This window comes from Lagenorhynchus albirostris, chromosome 2 (assembly GCF_949774975.1).
Source record: "Lagenorhynchus albirostris chromosome 2, mLagAlb1.1, whole genome shotgun sequence".
NCBI lineage: Eukaryota > Metazoa > Chordata > Mammalia > Artiodactyla > Delphinidae > Lagenorhynchus > Lagenorhynchus albirostris.
The window spans coordinates 135,055,645-135,077,711 of record NC_083096.1 but is presented as its reverse complement, the minus strand read 5'-3'; positions in this window follow the sequence as shown (position 1 = coordinate 135,077,711).

Sequence of the window (22,067 nt, the reverse complement as noted above, 5' to 3'; positions counted from 1 at the left end):
TTATGAGGACAATGTTATTATCCTTACTTTATAGATGACTCAATCAAACTCAGAAAGCCAAAGACCAACTATCTTGTAAATACCACAGTCAAACTTTGAATACAGGTCTGTCTGGTAAACCTCAAAACCCCATGCTTTTCCTCCCATACCACACTAATGTCGTTTTGTAATTTTAGATGGTGACCTGGTGCCCTATCCCAGATTCTAGGGATAATTTTATTGCAGTCTTCTTTATTTCATTTAATAGATAAATGAAGACAAAGAACTAAGTAACATTGTTCTTCTATATCATAGCTTAGCACCTCAATTTTAATATAATGAAATGTAGTTTAGGAAATGGGAAAAGAAAAGTTTTCCTGAAATATAGGATAAATTTTAAACAATTTTTAAGAGTCCCTATGATGTGTCTTCTGTGGAATTTACCTCTCTTTCTGAAAAATTATTCACTAAAAGTGATTCAAACATGAGATAGACCTTCTGTAAGTCTGTGCTTCTGCATTCATAAATTAAAGCTGGCTTTAGCTACGTTAGCAGAAACCTGAGTACAGTAACTTGTTTAAACAGTAGGAGGTTTTTATTTTTCTCCAGTAATTAGACATCAGCAAGTAGTCCAAGGTTGGTTTCAGTGCTCAAGTGAGTCACTGAAAGCTCAGGATCATTCTAGCTTCTATGATTGCAAAATGGCTTTTGCACTTTTGGACACTGAGGCTAAATTCCAGCAGAAGCAGAGAAATAGACCTAAAGCTGGTGCCAGCTGAATCTATTCCCTCTTATCAGGAGAACAGTTACTTTTCCAGAAGCCCCAATTAATGGACTTCCATGTATGTCATAAAGCCATTAGAAGCCACAAGACAGACTGGGAAATCAAGCTTTTCAACTGAGCAAAGTACTGTCTATATATTATTAGGTTCTCTTGATTAGGAAGAAAGGAAAAACACATATGATACACTCTGAAATCAGCACTGAGAAAATCAGCTACACAATCCCAGCAATGCGATGGTCCTAAAGCAAAACTCAGTCATAAAAAACGTTGATTTCATTATCATTATGAAATCTATTAGAAGCTAAGAAGAAAACACATTATGAATATCTTAAATAAGACATTAGATATTATTAAATATATTTAATAAGTATTAATAAGAGTGTATATCATTATAACACTGTTAAGAGTTTGCTTTTATGCTTTTTTTTAATGAAAGCATGAAAGACATTATAATTAGAGGAAAGAGCATGGGTCCACTCTGTTCCTTCCTAACTATCTGACCTTAGGACATTCATGTAGTCTTTTCTCTCAGGCAAGTGCAATTTCATTGCCTATAAAATGATACCAGATCAATAAAATGAGCAATAGAATTAAACCAGCATTTCACAGAAAAGGAAACATGACAGGTCAATAAACCAATGAAGGAATGCTCATCTTAGTTATCAGGATAATGTAAATTAAAATCACAGTGAGCCATCACTTTGCACCCATAAGGCTGGCTAAAGTTAAAATCTGGCAATATCAAGTATTGACAGTGACATAGAGCAGGATTGTCAAACTCCATCTCATGGGCCAAATCTGGCCTGCCACCTCCCTTTGTACAACCCATGAGTCAAGATGGTTTTTACATGTTTTAATGAAAAGTGTAAAAAAAGACTATTAGCCTTTCATGGAAAATAGTTGCTCAATTTTGCTACTTGGTGCTAAAGCCTAAAATATTTACTACGTGGCTCTTGACGGAAAAAGTTTGCTGACTCCTGCTACGGAACATAAGAAAATAATTCCCTTATACTGCTGGTAAGAGTGAAAATGACACAACCACTTCGGAAAACAATATTGTGTTATCTAGTAAGATAAATAGGTGCAAACCCCAGGACCTAGCAGTACCCTGGAGAAACACTTGCCTACTTGAATGACACTGTGTACAACTGGGAAAAAAAAATAGAACAAATCCAAATGTCTACCAACCACAGAATGGTAGAATAAAGTGGAGTACAACACGCAGTGAGTACTGCTGTTGACACCAACATGGGTGACTGTCACAAAGAAGGCAGCAAGCAAAAATTCTAGTGTAGTTCTGTCTACTAAAAACAGGTGAGAAACATTTAATTTTAAAATTTCTAGCAGCCATATTAGAAACAAGAAACTGGTGAAATTAACTTTAACCATATATTTCATTCAACCTAATATATCCACAGTTATTATTTCAACATGTAGTCAATATAAAACAACATGTAGTCAATATAAAACAATATAAAAAATATGGCCACTTGCTGTCATATTGAACAGCACCATTTGAGAAGATGCAAACAGTAAATTCTATTTATAGTCCATCATCCAAAGTAAGCAAAAGTAAATTTTGTATTATATAGGGATATATGATATGTGGTAAAACTACAAAGAAAAGTGATGGAGTGATAAACCCAATATCCAGATGGTTGTGATGTCTGGGGTGGAGGGACTGAGATGGAGGGCTGGTTCTGGGGGACTCAAAGGTGCTGATAATATTCTATCTTGTAAGTTTGATGGTGGGTGCATGGATGCTTGTTTTTTTTAATTAAATATATGTCATAATGATTATTTTGCCACTATTCAATTTTTCATAAAAATTTAAAAATAAACCCCTGTATCAGGTGCTTGCCTCAGAGAGAAGTTCTAATACAATCCCTTGTGCAAAAACTTTTTGATCAGTAGAACAGAATGTACACAGAGACAAGTTGGTATCTATTATTGTTTCTTATAATTTTATAATTGGAAGGTCCATATGTGCAGAAGCTGCCACAAGGTAGAGACTTTAAATAGAGGGAACTGAGCAATACAAGAGAATGTAAACTGTTAGTTGATACCCACAGAAGAGGAGAAATGGAAAAAAAATCAATGAGGGAGAAAGAAATCTGCATAAGTGGCAACAGAGACATGTGGAAGTCTTGAAGGGTGACCAGCTGTTGCATCTCTGAGATTTGTCAAAAAAAGACTTGTGGGGGAGAGTCAATTGACAGGAAGCTGTCATGGAGGGCTGGGAGGGAATGGGGAGGTGATATCCTCAGGGGTGGGATGGAGAGCAGTAAACTATACTGGGAAAGAGCCCAAGGCAGATGCAGTACTGGAAGCCCGTCCTAATCTGCTGCACAAACTGTCTACACACACAGAGTTGCAATTGGCAGCAGGAGCACGTTCTTGGCAGAGTTAATGCGGCTTCTGTTTCTGGCTCTGCCACTCTCCTGTCTTACCATCTTCAGTAACTGGCTCTGCCACTCTCCTGTCTTACCATCTTCAGTAACTGGTTTGAGGCAGAGGAGCTGAGCTCTCTGCAGTGCATTTCTTTCGCTATTAAGATGCAGGGATGAGAAAACCAGAGGGTGCACAGCCCTGTAATAGGAGCAGAGAGCTGTGTGGATACCAGGTGGGCCCCTTCCAGAACCTGTCTCTGTGTGGGCAGGGGCAGGAGCCATAGTCAGGGATTCGGGCCTGCCAAGGTCTTCCCAAATAATTTGCCATGGAAGTATTCCAAAGGGGGTAGAAAATGGTGTCCCTTTGGAAGATCACATGTTCATACAGCTACTAACCCCGCAGAAACTTGGTTAAATTTCATTTCAGGCTGTGATTTGAGAGAACACTGGAAGACATGTTAAAAGAGAAGAAATAAAAATATTTTTTTGATGGTCACTATTACCTGCACATGATAAAGAGTCCTTAAAAATCTGTGCAAAGGTGCCTGCAGACAGTGTTGCGGGTTCCTTGGGAATATTAGTCAGAGAATCTGCAAAGCAACTGACACCACAGTTTAGTGTTAAGCCCTCTTTGACAAGCTCATATCTGCCATGTCGTCTGCTTCTTGAGTTTCTCACAGAGGAAAGCCACTGATTAAGGCAGGCACTCAGCAAAAATGAGTTGATAGAAACGCCTACATAAGCGTGAGCCAACATGCACTGTCACCTGGCATATTTGATAAGCCCCACTGCACACCACCAGGAAGTGGCTTAAGATGTATGATTTCACTCAACCTTCAGAACACACCTGAGAGAGAAACCACTTGCTCCATTTCAAAGATGAGGAGACTGGCCTCAGAGAGGAGTGTCTTGCCCCCAATAAGATGCTGAGCTGGGACTCGAACTCTTTTTTTTTTTTTTAATTTTTATTGGAGTATATTTGATTTACAATGTTGTGTTAGTTTCAGGTGTACAGCAAAAATTATTTTTATTTATTTTTATTCTTTTGGCTGTGCCGCATGTGGGATCTTAGTTTCCCAACCAGGGATTGAACCCATGCCCCCTGCAGTGGAAGCACGGAGTCTTAACCACTGGACTGCCAGAGTTCCTTCAAACTCTTTTTAATCCATCGTATTTCAAAGTTCACACTTGTCTCACTGCATCATGCTATCTAACTCAATTTATTGAACACGAGCTTAGTGCAGGTTATTACATACACTTAACTCTTACAGTCATCCCGAAGGAAATGTACTTGTAATATTATCCTTATTTTGTAGGAAGGATGAGAGGGGTTATTTTTAAAAGCTGGTTCTCTATAGAGGCAAAGACAATTATTAATAATAATGCACTTACTGAAGAACTTACAACATGGCAGGTGATAGTCTAAGCACTTTAGCATGCATTTATGTATTCATCCCCAGAACAATTTTTTTGAGATAGGTATGGTTATTATTTCCACTTCTCAAATAAGGAGAAAGAAGTATAGAGAGGTTAAGTGACTTATCCAACATCATCCAGCTAGTGAAAAGAAGAACTGGAAATCAAACTTTAATGGTCAAACTCCATTAGCCAAAGTCCAAACCACACCACCATACCTAATATGTGCCAAGTGACCCTTGATGCTTGAATTGAAGGAAAAGACCCTACATAATTACTCTTCCCTTTACCTCCTTCCACACATACTCTCTTTTCCTAAACCCATCTATGTACTGTGAAGGGACACAGGAGAATTAGAAGAGAAGTAAACAGGGCCCACAGGTTTGATTTCTCTGTGTCCCTTCTTCCTCAGATGATTGGTCTAAGGCAATCACAACAATTTTAATTCTGACAAATGAAATGTAAGAGGAAGTCTGTTGGGTTGCTCCTGAGAAAGGATTCTGCTCTATCCATAAAAAGTCACTCTTTTTTTCTGTATATAGTTATATCTGCATGTGATGCGTGGGACTGTGATAAACATCTTGTTACCAGACTGAGAATGAAAACAGCCCTGAGGATGGTAGAGCCAAGAGATGGAAAGAATCTGGATCTTGATGACATTCTTGAACCACTGAAATAACCAGGAGGGCCTGCCCTACCTCAGGACTTCTCTTATGGGAAATAATAATTGTCCTTATTGTTGAGCTATGTTGAGAAGGGCTGCCTGTTATTTGCAGCCTAAAACATCCTGACTGAAACAAAGGCTATTCTCAAGTAGATGGTAGAGTCTGGAATGATAAATTTGGCTAGAAGGAAGATCATCCTTAATGTAAATTGGAGCAATCTGCCTCAGGCATTATGGATCTCCCTATCACATTAGTGTGTGAACAGGGGCTAGGCTACTGTGTGTAGAACAAATACATTAATTAATATAGGAGGTTGGACCAAATTATCTTAAAGGCGTCCAACTCTAGGTTATCTTCCATAAGCAATATAAATAAAATCTGCAAGTTTTTTATAATTTAGAGTTGCCAGAAACAAGCATACATTTTTAAGAATTAGGAAAAGCCATATGTCATAATTTTAAGACAGCCGGTTTTTATATTCATATATTAACAAATAATCTAAATAAATAAGCTATGGAGTCCTGTTCTGATGAGTCACTGAGGATCTTATTAAGTTAATCTGAGAGCAGTAGGATTTCCCAGGTCAGTGAAATGTCTTTCCTCCCCTTTCCTCCACTTTATCTTCCTACCAAAATCCCTTTTTAAAATACTGGTTGCTGTGTCTTAACTCCTTCCTTTTTCTTCTTGGCAAAGCAAAGCTAAACTCCAGACATCCTTCTTTCCTGAACCCAAGCACTTATCTGCCTTCCGCACACATATACACATACGTGCCGATTACTATCTGCATATTAGAATAATACAGATTGGATTCCATACTAGAATAATAGCCTCAGGCCTGAAAAGGCACATGAATCTGGTCTACTCACATCACATATTTCATATTTGGATCATCTGTATAACCTCCCAAGCCTAATTTGCCTATCTTTAGGCAACACCTACTTCTTCATCTGGTACCCTGATCCATTTTAAAAGTTCTGTGACTGTGAGAACATGCTTCCCAAGATTGACCAGAAATCTGTAGTTCTTTTTTTTTTTTTTTTCTCCCTTCATTGGTCCCAGTTCTTTTACCTGAAAGGCCACATAGAACAAGAACTCTCTCTCACATGACAGGCTTGGATGTGAGGTGTAGAAAGAAAAGTTCTTTTCTGTCCCCTTAAATGTTTACTTCTTCCAGATGAATATCACTAATTCCTTCTATCATACATCAGAGGACATTGTTTTAAATTTTCCTTTTTTTCCTATGATCACAGTCTAGTTTATAACAAAATCCTCCTGAAAGTGTGGTGTCCAAGGCTGAACACAAAGTTTGTCCTGAGCTCAATTTCTAGATACTTGGGATATATTTTGTGTTGGAATTTGTGTGACACGAAGGCAAATTCCTGCTGTGTGTTTGGCTGGCATCGGTTGAGTTCAGCCAATGAAAGGCACTGGAGGGAAATCAGAGTGTAGAAGGACTCTGTGGGTGCCCCATCTAGATCCCATTCATGGGCAGGGCTCCCACAGAGCTCTGTGAGGATTGGCTTCTCATGACTCATTGCTGCTCCTTTCTCCAGAGCTTCATCCTTGGCTGCATGAAAAGTCATCTAGTATAAGAGCTTCCACCCCACCCAGTGGTTACCCAACTTCCACTATCTGGCTGACATAGAAGCCTGTGTCTCAAGGTGGGATCAACTCTCATGTTCTACATCAGAGTGAAGCTAGATTCCAGCATATCCTTCAACTCCTCTCCAGCCTCATTCTACTTCCCATACTCTCTTTCTCCTGAGAGCATGCCTTCAATAACTCAAGAGTATCCAGATCACTGTATTAGGCTCTACTTCTAAGAAAAAAGTGTTTCGTCTCTGTTTCCACCCTGCCTCAGTGCCACCTCCCAGGCAGAAGTGGTATCTCCCCACCCCAGCCCTCACTGGGATCAGGACTCCAGCTCTCACTAGGATCAGTATTTCCATTTTCTCCCCTTGTCCATTCTGCCCTGGAGGTGATAATGGTTTCTTTATGTTGCTATTCTCTGGGTCCCTTATACCTCTTGTTTGTTTCTTTAACCCTGCCCACATCTCTGCAAGCAGTCTTATTAGATTCCGTTCATTGGAACCATCTATGGTGAAATGGCTTCCAGCTGGAATCCTGCCTGATACAGCTGGCCAGTGCCCATTCATCTGAAGGAGTCCTTTTGTGATATATTACAAAATAAGGTTCTCCTCAATTGTTCTTCTTTAATTATAAGGTAAGTCTATTTCTCCACTTTTTAAATCTAGGCTGGCCTTGTGACTTTCTCCGGCCAATGAGAGGTTAGCAAACATGATGCAAGCTGGGACTTGAAAAGTGCTTGCTTGCACACTAGGGCTTACCCCGTACTATTCTTGGGAACTCTGTGATCACCACGATGTGAACATTGTAAGCTAGTCTGCTGGATGACAAAAGACATGTAGGCCAGTCACCACATCATTCCAGCCTTCAGCCTGCCAACTGCTAGATAAGTGGGTAAGGCTATTCTGAACTATCTAACTACTGACCAACCTACTAGCTGAGGGCAGATGCACAGGCAGGTATCAGCCGTGCTTGGTCCAGACTGGAAGAACCACCCTGCTGAGCCATAGACTCAGGGCCTAAATAAATGGCTATTGTTGTTTTAAAATCACTATTTTTAGGGGTTGTGTGTAAGGTAGCAAATCTAACTGATACATCTTTGGCTGATACCAAATAAATCTTAAAGCTGAACACACTATGGTTATATCTTTTATTACTATTTTATTTATTAAGCTAATATATGTCTAAAGTTTTAGCATTACACACTTTGTTACATAGTGCCTCGTCTGATTCTCTAAACTATGCTTACATATAACCAACAGACAGCATTCAGCTGTTGTCAGCAACCCCAGGGTCTTCCTCAACTACAGAATCACCTCATCTAAGGTCACACCCTTCCCAGGATACTTCACATCTAGTGACTGAGCAAATTAGGAGCATATAGTAGGTCAGATCCTTCTGTACTCACAAAGGACAACTTCAACAGGCAATATTTATTCTGGAGCTGGGTTGACTTAGGCCTTTAGTCATTTTAGCAAAACAACCATTATGAACAAATGATCAACCTAATGTTACGTATAAAAAAACACTGGAAGGATATATACCAAAATGTTAATTTCTCACATCATAACTTTATATCATTTCCCCCCCACCCCGTGTACAACATTCCATTCAACCTGACCTCCTTTTTCTTTCCCACCAAGCTTCTTTCTGTCTCCTAGCATACAATAATAGAGCCAGGAAGCTCTATCCATGACTCTTTTTATGGCTGTCTCATTCTCATCTTCAAATTTCACTCAGATGGAAGTTACCTTAGAACCCCATCCTGTACCTTATCTAATGTACTATTACTTTCCAAAACACCACCTTATTTATTCTTTTCACACTTTTTAATCACAATTTATAATTGACTTGTTTCTTTATTTACATAGTTTCTTTCTCTCCACTGAAACAAACTCCACAAAAGCAACAATTTTATCTGTCTAATTTATTGCTGATGCCCAGTGCCTAGCAAAGCATTGGTACAGAGTAGGTATTCAGTGAATACTTTTGCAAGAGAAAGCTTTTTGTCTGGTCGGATTTTAGTTAATTACATTCTTTTGGAGGATATTCTATGTTCTTCAAATTTTCTAAAATGGGTAAATGTTATTTTTATAATCCAGAACAACAAACATTTTAAATGATATTGAATGAGCAAATAAAAAGCATGAGATCCTGCTCTCAAAAAAAAAAAAGTTTTCTGAATGTTATTTAAGGAGAAATTTGTACACTTGGAAGGAAAAGAAACCATTATGCCTTGTGGCTTGTGCTGTGCCCAATTGGAATGACAGGGGCAGTTACATCCTATCTTCTAATTTCATGACTGCATGTCAGCTCCTATGAGTCTTGATTGGGGGGCAGGCAAATAGTTTGGAGAAGTAAAGATTCTGTTGCTTAATATTTCTTTCTTATATATACTTTGGCAAAAAGAGTTTCCCAAAACTGGGAAAACCACTAACAACTGAAGGGTCTTCTCTCCTTTTATTGAATTAATCAGACAAAGTCAGTGTTTATCCATTCTCAAAGGACAGCTTCAAGAACCGATTTAAACTTTATGATGAAGTGAGTTTTTCGTTGTGACCCACACAAAGGAAACAAGGCTAATATTCACTGGGTGCCTATGCCATGGTATTTTTGCTAATCATTTAAAATATTGTTCTACATTTTACATATATGTTTCCTGACTTGGAGCAATTAAGTTATTACCTGTAATAACATAGCTAGCAGCCAGGATCAGAAAATGAAACTCTCTTAGACTTCACAGTTTGTATTGTATCCATTGCACTTTTCTCCTCTATGGAAGGAAGATCAGTCTACTGTTGATGATTTGGAAAGTTTTAACAAGCCACTTCAAGAGTTTTCATCTCACTTTGAAAACTTTATCTGAATTTTCCACCGAAGACCTCAACATATGGACACAGTTGAGGTGCTATACATTTGGTCATTCCTCTATTCTCCAATTTCATATCTCTTTAAAAAAACCCTACTTCTGTAATTAACTGTATTCATGCACCATGGCATAAAAATTGTATTCATGCACCAGCCTGCAAACATTTTAGCCATCACTGAGTATTTATAGATGCTTGTTAATTAAAATTGTCCTCAGATGAGATTTAATGTACTCATGATCCACATTTTCCTGTGAGTTCTAAGACTTTCTGATTGAAAAAAATAGAAGATAGAAGGGCTTTTTGGAAAGGCACCATCAATGACTTGAAGTTGCAATTAGCATAAAAAGCCAAATGAACACAGTATAATTGCCATCATAGAGAATCTTGGTGGGGGTAAACCTCATATGATACTAAAAGCATTTATTAATGATGACAAAAACCTCTTGATTTGACAGAAAATGCCATTTGCTTCATAGGGCCATCTTGCCAGCTGAAATTTGTTGAGTGAAATTTCATCTAAGCATAATGGGACTTGGTTGGAACCCAAAGTTAAAATGGGAATGTGGGTTTGGGAAACAGGTTTTGTCTGAGATTTCAGACACAACACTGGGGCAGACAGTCAAACCAGCCCTGGGAGTTCATTTGAGAAGCTACTGGAATGTCATAAATCTGCTGAGCTCCAGAAACAAGGCAGAGTCAGGAACCAGGAGTAAGTGAGAACTGAAGACAAAAATCTGAGGATCTGGCACAAAACCAATACCTGCTGAGTTTTCCTTAGGTGTTTGCCACTGCTTTAGCCAGATTTCATTGGCCTAGTTATGTGGTAGGACAAGGTAAAACCTCATTGCTAGAGAAACCCCATTGCTTGTAAAAGGTGACTGGTAGGAAGTCTTCAAAACATCAGATCTTGTCTCCCTTTGCTTTTAGGTTCTGTGTGGCCTGGTCCTTCCTACCTCTCCAGCTTTATCCTGAACCTTATTCTCCCCTTCACTCTCTATTTCAACCACAGTGCTCCCAACTTCTACTTCTTTCCACTCTCAAAGGAAGACTATCACAGTCTTCCTTCCCTACTTCATCTACTTAACTCCTCATCTGTTCTTTGATTTCAGTTCACGTTACTATCTTCTATTCAATGCAAGAGACCATGTTAATCCAGGAAGCCTTTGCTTCTATTCAAAACACACAAAAATATGGCAGATAAAATACAACAATTCTTTTAATAATGCATGCTTAAGATTGTACTCCCCTCTGTAATTGTAAGAAACAAGGAGGAGACTCAAAGCCATGGCCTCAAGTAGGAGCTAAAGCCCAACAGCTCATGGGTGGATCAGAACTCCATATTCATCTGAAGTGCTGGGATTGCTTCCACTTCCTTCTCTCTTCCTCCTTCCCTTTCCTTCCCTTTTTGAACAGTTCACTCCTGTAAGTATGAGATGGGAACCCAGCAGGTAAGATAAATATGCTTGGTAAAGAAGAGATTGACATGGTGAGCCAGAGAGGGGGATTTGAGCCCAAGAAGAGTGAGGGGTGTATTTGACCATGGCTGTTGAATCCTGAAAGGGTGAAGAGGGTGTCATGTGAGGAGGCTGATTCTGCATAGGGATTCAGAGCATGAGCCAGGTGAGGATGGCTTCTACATTTGGGAATGGCCTGTGTAGAGGGTCCGAAGTTAAGCAGGGTAAAGAAGTCATCTCAGTTGGGGGCAGGGGTAGGCTGCTATAGGGTGTTCAAGCCCAAGTAGGCTAGGAAGGACATATGCATTGGGGGGAACCCAGAATAGGGAGCTGGAATCCAAGTGTGGTGAGGGTACACACAAGGGTACAGCCTGGGGTGCGATGTCAGAGCCCAGGGTACAGCCTGGGGTGTGATGTCAGAGCCCAGGCATGATGAGGAGGGTGTTTCTTTAAAAAGTCAGCCTTGCATGGAGTGTCAGAGCCTGAGTGGGGTGAGCCTCCATGCAGAGGGTTGGTCTAGTGCTGAGTATCAGACCCTGAATGCATCCATATGGGAAGGATGCCTGGTTTGGGGTATTAGAGACAAGCATAGTAAGGAGAATGGGAGGAGAGGACAGCCAAGGAAAGTGTTGGAGTCTGTGCATACTGAGGAGCGTTTCCACACACTGGGAGAGTGTGACACAGGTTTCAGAATAAGGTGAGGGTAAGGAGAAGATTCAAGTGAATGGGAGGCAGCAGAAACCCAGAACAGGTTGTTGAACCCATGGTGGGTAAGAAGGACCTCTGCATGGAGAGGGAGAGGTCCATGGCAATGGGAGACTGGTAGCAACAGATGAATTGGTTAAATAAGAAAATATGTCATTTCATGTGTAGAACATTATACTTCTAGTTAATGTTATAAATCAATGTTACCTCCATAAAAAATAAAATGTTTGCTCAAAAAAATACAATTATTTATTTTGCTTGATGGAAAAAAAGAAAAGAAAATATGTTAAGGATAATGGAAGCCAGATAACTCACTGTTGGAGAAGAGAGTTCCAAACACAGACAGTAGTAAAATAGAATGGGACATTTATTGTTGGATTGGATTGGATTTATCAGTGTGAATTCATAGTTTTCAATATGTACAGACAGATAATAATAGATATGTAAAAAGCATTCAAATTTATCATTTTAAGACATTTGGGCCAATAAAAGCAAATAAGAAAAGACAAAAATATATCAATAAAGAAAGGGTTAGGGTATTAGTGTCCTAGATGAGTCAGAGCTAGTACTGAGCTTACTGCCTAATGCTGGGAGCCAAGGTTTGCCTTGGCTCCAAGTTCATTGAATAGAAATTAGAAACATCTCAGCAACTATCCCAGAATTGTGGCTCCAAATGAGGCAAACCACCCCAAGCCTCAGAAGAAAGAGAATTACCTGTGAGATAACTGATCGTTAGTCCGCACTGTGCCTTGCCTTGTGGTCTCAATTCAGATAATACATGTACTAGGGGAACTTCAGATAGAGAAATAAAATACTAGTCATTCAAATCCCTTACAACACAATTACTACTGTATCTTCTATCCATCCACATCCCCTGTGGTTATCAAATCCTCCCTTGACAAGTCTGCACTCCCTCATTTCCTATACATAGTCCTATTTATTCAGATACTATGAGAAGCAATTTCTCAATTATTACTAGGTTCCAGTCATTATTGAACCTAAACACCTGGGAATTTAGATCCAATTAGAATTTCTGAAGGAAAGAATGAGTTTGGAATTCAGGATGTGGATTTGAAGATGTCAGTGGAAATTCCAGTGGACTTCTACTGACAGATGGAAAAGTGAGAGGATGGTGGCCAAGACTAGAGCTATAGGTTGTGGCAATATTCCAGAGAAGAAAATGGGGATGATGATGTTGACGACACTGCTGATGTTGATGGCAACAATGATGATAAATCTTTATTTTGTATTTTCCATGTGTAATCATTGTGCTAAATGACTCATGTGTACTATCTCATTTAATCTTCACATTAAATCTATAAGGGACACATGCCCCATTTTATAGATGGGGAAATTGAAGGACTGAGAAATTAGTAACTTTCTCAACTGTTCACAGTTGATAAGTAGTAGAACCAGTATTTGGATAGTCTGACTCTAGATTCTTATTCATAATTTTAAAGCATTTTGTATGTAATATTTTTACAGAACAAGCAGAGACGAAATTATCTAAGGGCCAAAGACTAGATTTGAGGAGGAGGGACAGAAAGAGGCACTAGCAAAAGAGACAAAGAAGGATAAAACGGGGTGACAGGAGGGGAACTGGGGAAGACAATGCTCAGAAGCTGAAGAAGGAATGATAAGAAGAAGGGTTGATCAAAAGTGAAAACCAGTGCCCCAATGGAGGTTTTAGGGAAAGTCCATAAGTTGGTTAATTAATACCAGAGATGATCTCAGAGATGCTCATTTCAGCATACAATTTCATGTATTTCAAATCAACTACTTACTGTCTACTCTCTCTTTCCTTCTTTTCATCTCCTAAAGCAGCTTCAAGTCAATACTTCAAATAAACCTTGGCCTGGAACTAAAATCTGCACTTTTTTGCTCCTTAGCTTCTTCCGTTAATATGAGGGTGGGGACGTGGGACTGAAATGTTGATATCCAAGTCCCAATTCCAGAATAACCCCTGAAAAAAAGCATTTTCTCTAAGCCCGTATGGCAAAGTATGTCACTGGAACAAGGCACATTTCCCACAGTGAAGGAAAATGGTTGACCGAGTCTCTCTCTCTCTCTCTCTCACACACACATGCACACTCACAAGAGAATGAAATACTCTTCCAGGTTCTTAAATATATTCAAGAAACATTGTGATTTATAGTTTGTTTCTAATTCTAATTGAAGTAATAATAATTCTGGCCTGAACTTTATGGAATTAATCACTTTCCTAATCTCTTTGACATAGTACAATTTCACACAAAGTAATGATTCCTCAGAATAGAATCTAGAATTTTTTAGAGTCCTACTCTTTCCCTTTATCTATACCAGGAATGAATTTGAGCTTCTCCGTAAGTTACAAGGAATGCATTATTACTAGGGATCTCTAAACAGCGTTAGGATCCTTATCTTCAGTAGGATTCTTTGGAGTGATTTTTGAATTTTGGCAAAATTAGCCTTGGTCTTGACTGCCTCTGCCATTCATTTAGCTTTCACTACACACAGTCTCAGGAAGAAGGGGGAAACAGGCAAATGACCTTCAAAGATAGGGCAGTCCTGGTTAAGTTGGCAAATTAGTTACCATCCAGAAGAGGCCACATAGAGAAACAAAACCTGGACTCAGAGCCAAAATTTCACATGTCAAGACTTTCCTGCCATGCTATCCCACACGTCATGTGCTGGTCCATTCACCTGCAATCACCAGATGGTACTGCATTTGCTTAATTATCTCTCTTGTCCACTGGACTGTGGGTTCCATGATGATGAGGACTATGCCTGTTTTTCTTAGCGTTAATTTCCAGCCCCAACACAGTACCCAGCTCTCATTTAGAACCCTAGGCTTCCATGAAACACACTTAAACCAGGCCTCAAAAAGATTTACCCAGAAATGGCGTGAAATTACTTTAACCAACTGTGTAGCCTTTGGCAAGAAGCATTATCTTCTCTGAATGTACCTCTTCTTATAAAAAGAGGCCATTGGGCTTCCCTGGTGGCGCAGTGGTTGAGAGTCTGCCTGCCGATGCAGGGGACATGGGTTCGTACCCTGGTCCGGGAAGATCCCACATGCTGCGGAGCGGCTGGGCCCGTGAGCCATGGCCGCTGAGCCTGCGCATCCGGAGCCTGTGCTCCGCAATGGGAGAGGCCACAACAGTGAGAGGCCCGCGTACCACAAAAAAAAAAAAAAAAAAAAGAGGCCATTGATATGGACCCAACTATTTCAAAGGGTTGTGGTGAGATTCAATCTAGTGTGAGTGAAAGAGCAATAGATTTTTCAAACATGCTACACAAATGAGAAGTCTTATTACCCCTTTTGTCAGAATGCTTAACAGAGGATGTAGGCATTCACCAAATAATTATATCCAGCATCCTTTAAAGTTCACTCCAACTGTAAGATCCTATGATTCTATAATTCTAACAATCACTTCAATATTTTTGTAGTTACACATGCCTAGGTGCTCCTACTGAAGCATGAAAAGGAAACATCTTAAAACATTTCTTTACGTTAACTAAAAATTTCCCTCTCTGATGTAAATTTATCTCTAGGATTGTAACCCAGAGCTAAACCAGCTAGACTATTAATATTGAACATTTTACTAATTCTAAACCTCACATATGTAATAATGACAGGCTTTAATATAGTATATCATAATTCATAAAGTATTTTAACTTATGTTATCTCATTTAGTTTTCTAACACCCATTATAACTGTTTATATTTTACAGTTGAGAGAAATGAGAGTCTTATATGCAATGTTATTTCCCTGGAATTGTGTTGAAAAGTGGCAGGAAGAGGCAGTATCAGGCATTTACTTTTGAAACATCACCACTGATAATATTGATATATGTGCAGATTAGATTCAGAAAGTCCACTTCTCCCCACTACTTCTCAGGTTAAAAGTTTCTATTGCTGCTGTAACAGATTACCATAAACTTAGTGACTAAAAACAACACAAATTTTTTATCTTATAGTTCTAGAGGTCAGAAGTCTAAAGTGTTTCTTCTGGAGACTTAGAAGAAAATCTGTTCCCTTTCCTTTTCCAATATGAAGAAAATCTGTTCCCTTTCCTTTTCCAATATTAGAGGCTGCCTACATTCCTTGGCTTGTGGCCCCATCAAAGCCAGAAGCATAACAGCCCATATCCTCTCTTACCTCCTGCTTTCCTCTTAATAAGTATCCTGTGATTATATCTGGCCCGCCCAATAGTTCAGTATAACACCCCATCTCAAGATCCTAAACTTACACTTGCAAAGTATATTCTGCCATGTAAGGTAACATCTTCGCAGGGTCTGGGGCCTAAGATGTGAATATCTCTGGGAGGGAGAGAGTTATTCAACATTCCACAGGTTAACCTTACAAACTCACTTTCTTTACCCTCAAATGAGTTGCTCAAAAAGTAGACACAACCAGGAATGTTTAGCAGCAGAGTGTCATGGGTAGGATTTGTCTTGAGGATATAACAGCTTGTTTTTAAACTCATTTGTTTTCTATTTGAAGACCTTGGTATTATCATTTATCTCTTTTAAGTTTTAATTTTCTCTCCAGAAAAAAAGATATTAAAAAAGGCTATTATAATCCACCGGCACCTAACAAAAACTCAAGTTATTAAGAACCTATTATGCTGGCTTATTTTGGGTGATAGCTGCATTTATGGTCTAATCTTCCGACTGACTGCAAGGTACTGGTTTTCCTATCTTAATGAATAATTGAGCCCCAGAGAGGTGAGGAAATTTGTTGAAGCTAACAGCAGGAGAAGAGCGTGGAGTTGAACCCAGGTCTGTCTCATTCCAAAACTCCTATTTTTCTCATAATTTCAGGTTGCCTTCCTCAAAAGACTGTGGGAGAAACCAATGAGGCCATGTATGTGGCAATATTTTCACACTGTAAGTGCTACTGAGCTGAAAGGTATTATTATTATTACTGCAGGTAACAGACTTTCTTCTGGCATCTCTACGATTGTGCCTGCCAACATCATAACTCTGTATATGTTTTGCATACTTCCAAAAATGATATTATTTGAAGAGTAAAGTCTGTCTTCTTATGTCATTAAGTTAATGTTTTTTCATTTAAAATCAACTTTAGAAAGCTTTCCAAATATGGTATTAAATAAGCTCAAACCTCTTAACCACAGGAATATCCCCTGAGAATTCCTAGCCCTGGGCAGCTACAATTAGGACTGGAATGGAGAAAAATGACACCAGACAGAAATGGGGTTTCTTCAATCCTTGCGTTCTGCATGCTCCCTGATTTTTCTCCTCTGAATCACTTTCTTTGTTTCTACAGATGGTAATCTCCCTCTATTGGGGCTGTGTGGACCAACTCACTCCAGTCCATGCATGTGTACAGGTTAGCACCTTGCTGGCTTTTAATGCCCCCTGAGCAAGCAAAGCTTCTCTATGTCAATTCACATTGCTTTCAATACTTAAGAAAAAAATATTCTGCCCTCTATAACATATCACCTCAAGACATAATGTTGATACCTGATTAATATTTTTCTCTCTAAAATAGGATACCATAGAGACATCACTAATGATGGCCAAACACTATTACTTTAAAAGAGCAAAAGGGAGATGGGTCGTGCATAACGGGGAATAAACACAAATCCTAAATGATAAGCAGTTGAAATGCTTATATATTATTTTCATGTATCCGCCTTTTAGCTCATTTTGCTTCCTCTGCCTGAAATATCTTTCTTCACTCTCGCCTGTTCATTCTTCACGACTTATATCAATAATCCACTTGCGATTTTGTAACCTAATAACTTATACTACTGATAAATTTTGAGTATGCATATTTATTTTATTCTGAAAGCAAGCATTAGGTTTGTGGATCAAATACTAGGCTTACTATTATTTACGGCAATAACTCTATTGGTTCCTTTTGCCCCATTCTTCCCCTTAGGGCAAGGTGATGAGAGCAAATGTCACAGTGCATGTATATAGAGAGGAATCCCAAAATTATGAATCTGGGAACTCGTATAGGAACCACTGCACAGTTTCCCTGCTTTTCTTTTGAGAGAGGGAGAGAAAACATTCTTTATTAGTATAAACAAATAACTCTCTGGAAAAGATCTCAAAGTTGTTACAACCCTTTGGAATGTAACCAAATTGTTCCTGGTTGTATCCTCCTTTGAAACTTAAACACCTAGATCCAGTTGACATAAACCTCTGTCTGTGGATTATCTCACTATTTTATGATGGCTACTCAGTCTTCCTTCACCCAGGCCACAAGTAGGTTTTTGTTGAGAAAGTATATGATCATGTAGAAACAAAAATATTTACCTGGTTTCCTCTTAACTATCATTCCCATGTCCCCCAAGAACAGTTGGTCACCCTTCCTCAGTGTCACCTCACGTTCCCATAACATTTTTTGATCTACCTAGAATTGGTCCCCAGTCCAAATACAGTTCCTGGCATAAAACAAATGATAAGTTAGAGTTTATTAAATAAATGAACAAATATTTACTGAGCAATCGTATTGTGTAAAAGGCAATCTGATAGAGAATTTCAAAGGCCGAGCACTTTTCAAACTGTTACTCTTACAATAGTACTTTGAGGTAGAGCCACTTGTCTTATTTTTCCCCACGGGAAAATTGATACTTAGAGAGGTAAGGGAATATTCCGAGCTCACACAGCCAGTCAGTGATGGAGCTGGGATCTAAACTCAGATCGGTCTTGCCCAGCAGCTCTTGTTTTTAACTATGACTCCATGATAGGCTCCCAAGAAACAATTCAACGCTTTAAACATGATTGGGTTCCCTAGAAACAGTCTAATATGGAGATTCTTATGCAAATGACTTATTGAAGGGCTTAGTCTCAGGAGAAAGGGAATGTGAGGACCAAGTAGGCAGGGGTCAGGGGTGGGGAGCCAAGGGTGTGCTCTCAACTGAAATCTAGCTTCGGCCTGATCCTATGGTGAGCTCTGGAGCATGAATTACACTACAGAGTTAGCCCCATCTTCAGGCAAGGGGCCAGCCTTCCACAGCCCCATGTCAATCATTCATTTCCTGTAGTAGTACCCGGTATGAGGGGGCACAATGTCCTAGGATCCAAGGGCATTTCTCCAGGGAGGGGGACAGCTCTGTGCTGTTAGCAAACAGTCACAGAACCAGCGGATGGTTGTGTTGGCCTCATAAAGAGGACCCAGGTAGGGTACTAAGAGCATCCTTCCTGGAGGAGCTAAGATGCAATGGTTACACCTCTTTGTGGATGGGGCTATCGTCTTTTGGCTTTGACTGGATGTGTACTCCAGCTGCCAAATGAGTATTGGCTGTCTTTCCTCTGGGTCAGCACAGCCTCTAGCTTTAAACTAAATTGGTTGTTTTTGCAAAAAAGGCTCTGGCTCTGAATCTTGCTGAAAATGTTGGGGCACTTTGGGCTCAGGTTGCCAAAATATGCACTTGGCACTTCTAGGTGAGGCATTCAAGGAGGGCTCCACCTGTACAGCCTCAGGAACCCACTGGAGCAGATTGCTTCTGGGAACGTGTTCCTCGGGCAGGAAATGGCAATTAAGCACCTGTTAACATATGTAATATCAAATGTCATTGTTCAGGTCAATAAGCAATTTTCAATCATCTGTTTAGTTTTCTTATGTAAATATCTGGGCATCAGGCAGCCCTTTAATTCATTTATAAACTAGGGAATTATCAGCTTACAACCTAAAATTTAAATTATATGTAAATCGCTAATATGTATTGAATGAATATTCTGTGTGGGGTGTCTTGCCCCTTTTAAGCATTGCTTTTATATTACAACACTTCTGTAAAGTAGATATTGTTACCTTTTGGCAGATGAAGAAACTGAAGTACAGAGAAGTGAAATAATTAGTCTGATGTCACACAGATAATGAACCCAGATTTAAAATCGGGTCTATTTTTTCAATTACATACACATATGTTAACCCCCGAAGTACAAAAAAGTTTGCTTTCGTTATGTGTTCATCAAATCTTAGATTAGATCCTATTTGACTGTTTTCGAAACTCTGCCTGGTGGTTTTTGACAATTTTTAACGCAAGAAGTATCCAAAATATTTCAGGCCTGCGCCCCATCCTCCATGCAGCAGTCAGGGTGAAATTTTAAAAACCTGATCTGATCCTCTCACCCCCTGTTTATAACCCTTTGGTGGTTCCCACTCCATTGAGTATGAAATCCACACAATTCACACAGCCTGCCAGGCACCCAGTGGGTTGGACCCTGACGGTCTCCCCAGCCCATCTCATGCCATCCACAGCTTGTTGCCCAGTCCAGCCACACTCATCTCCTTCCATATGCCTGCTGTTTCCTCCCCCTGTACCACTTTCTATCTCAATCCTTAATTCACCCTCTTCCTTTGCATCTCTTCTCATATCCCGTCTCCTCAGGGAGGCTTTTTCTGATCTCTCAAATTTAAGTGTTTTATAGTCTCACAGAAATAGTATCTTTCCTTCTTATCACTTACTGATTCATTCTTTCACAAATAATAATTTGATTAATGCTTTATTTCTACCACTGGACTGTAAGCTTGAGGCAGGCATCATATTTCTTGTGCCTACTTCCGTATTGCCAGTATCTAGAGTTGAGTAAACAACATAAAGCATGTTGTTGAATGAACAAATAAAGGAATGAATTAGTGAATGGATCCCCCCATCCCACCTCCTCTACTCTGTCATACCATATGGTTCAATCCTGATATAAGGGTCCAAGTCTTTTTTCTGTTGATTTGTATTGGGCTAGCCAAAAAGTTCATTCAGGTTTTTCATGTTAGGGAAAAACCTGAACCAACTTTTTGGCCAACCCAATATATAATGCCTAAAATAGCATTATGGGACAGGCTGGCATGGCATGCTGCTCCATGGGGAATAACACAGAGAGTCTTTTCCTTTGCAGAGCAGAAACGGTAAGCTGACCAACTCCCTAAGGCCTTAGGTCCCATGCACCACAGCTACTGTACAGGAGTTCCTTTCTGTAGCAGGAAATTTCAGATTCATTGGAGCCAGCTCAAAGAAATACAAAGGATCTAGGTATTGGAGCCCTGTTGTGTTAGTTAAATCATCTTGGGAAAGTTGCTTAACTGTTCATGCCCTCAGTTTCCTCAACTGTAATGTGAAATTATGGATCTGAAAGCAATGTGCCTACCAGACAAGGGATGATCATAACTAGAAACACAGAACCTTAGGTCAGGAAGATGTAGCCCAGGGGATTTCATACTGTGCTCTGCAGAATCCTAAGAGGCACAGGTGTCTAAGTGGCCACTGGAGGTAAAATGAGGGTAATAGGGCAAGAAACCAAGTAGGGTTCTTTTGGGGTCCTTGCTGCCCTTTCAATAAAAGCAGACCCATTTTAATCTGCTTTACATATCAAGGTTCCAAAGAGCATTTCATTTGAAAATATGTTTTAGTTGTTAAAAAAACAAAGTTTGAAAACCCCTTATCTAATCTTACAATCCCATTTTACAGGTGAAAAAACCAAACCCAGGGAAATCTCATACAGCTGGTCAATCCAGTTCCAAGACTTATTTGCCTATCATCTCCTCCTCATTACATGCTTAGGCTTTGTAGTAAATTTTTCCTAAAGCATATAGATCATTTTGCAAAATTCCCTTTGCTACTCTAAGTTTAGTAAATCAGGAGGCTGGGCTTCTTGTCTCAAGTATATAACTAACTGGCTAGAAAGCTTTAAGCAACATACAACTATTCTGATTTCAAGTTTCCTGTCTGAAAAGTGACGATAACAATACGTGGACTGCCTCGTGGAGAGTGGTTGTGAGGAACAGATAATGGTAAAATGCAAAATTACTTTGACTACTATAAAACATCATCTATCTTTGAGCCTAAAACAATGCTCTATTGTCACCATTTAATAAATGTTTATTGGGCTTCCCTGATGGCGCAGTGGTTGAGGGTCCGCCTGCCAATGCCGGGGACACGGGTTCGTGCCCCAGTCCGGGAAGATTCCACATGCCACGGAATGGCTGGGCCCGAGAGCCATGGCCGCTGAGCCTGCGCGTCCGGAGCCTGTGCTCCACAACTGGAGAGGCCACAACAGTGAGAGGCCCGCGTATGGCAAAATAAATAAATAAATAGATAGATAAATAAATAAATAAATGTTTATTGAAGAAAGAAAAGAAAAGCAAGGAGGGAGGGAAAGAAAGAAAGAAGGCAGACAGGTTTCATTCTATTCCTATCTCATTGATGGTAAATTTCTAATCTCATAAAAGTGGAAACACTCATAAAACGCAATTGCCACATTTCT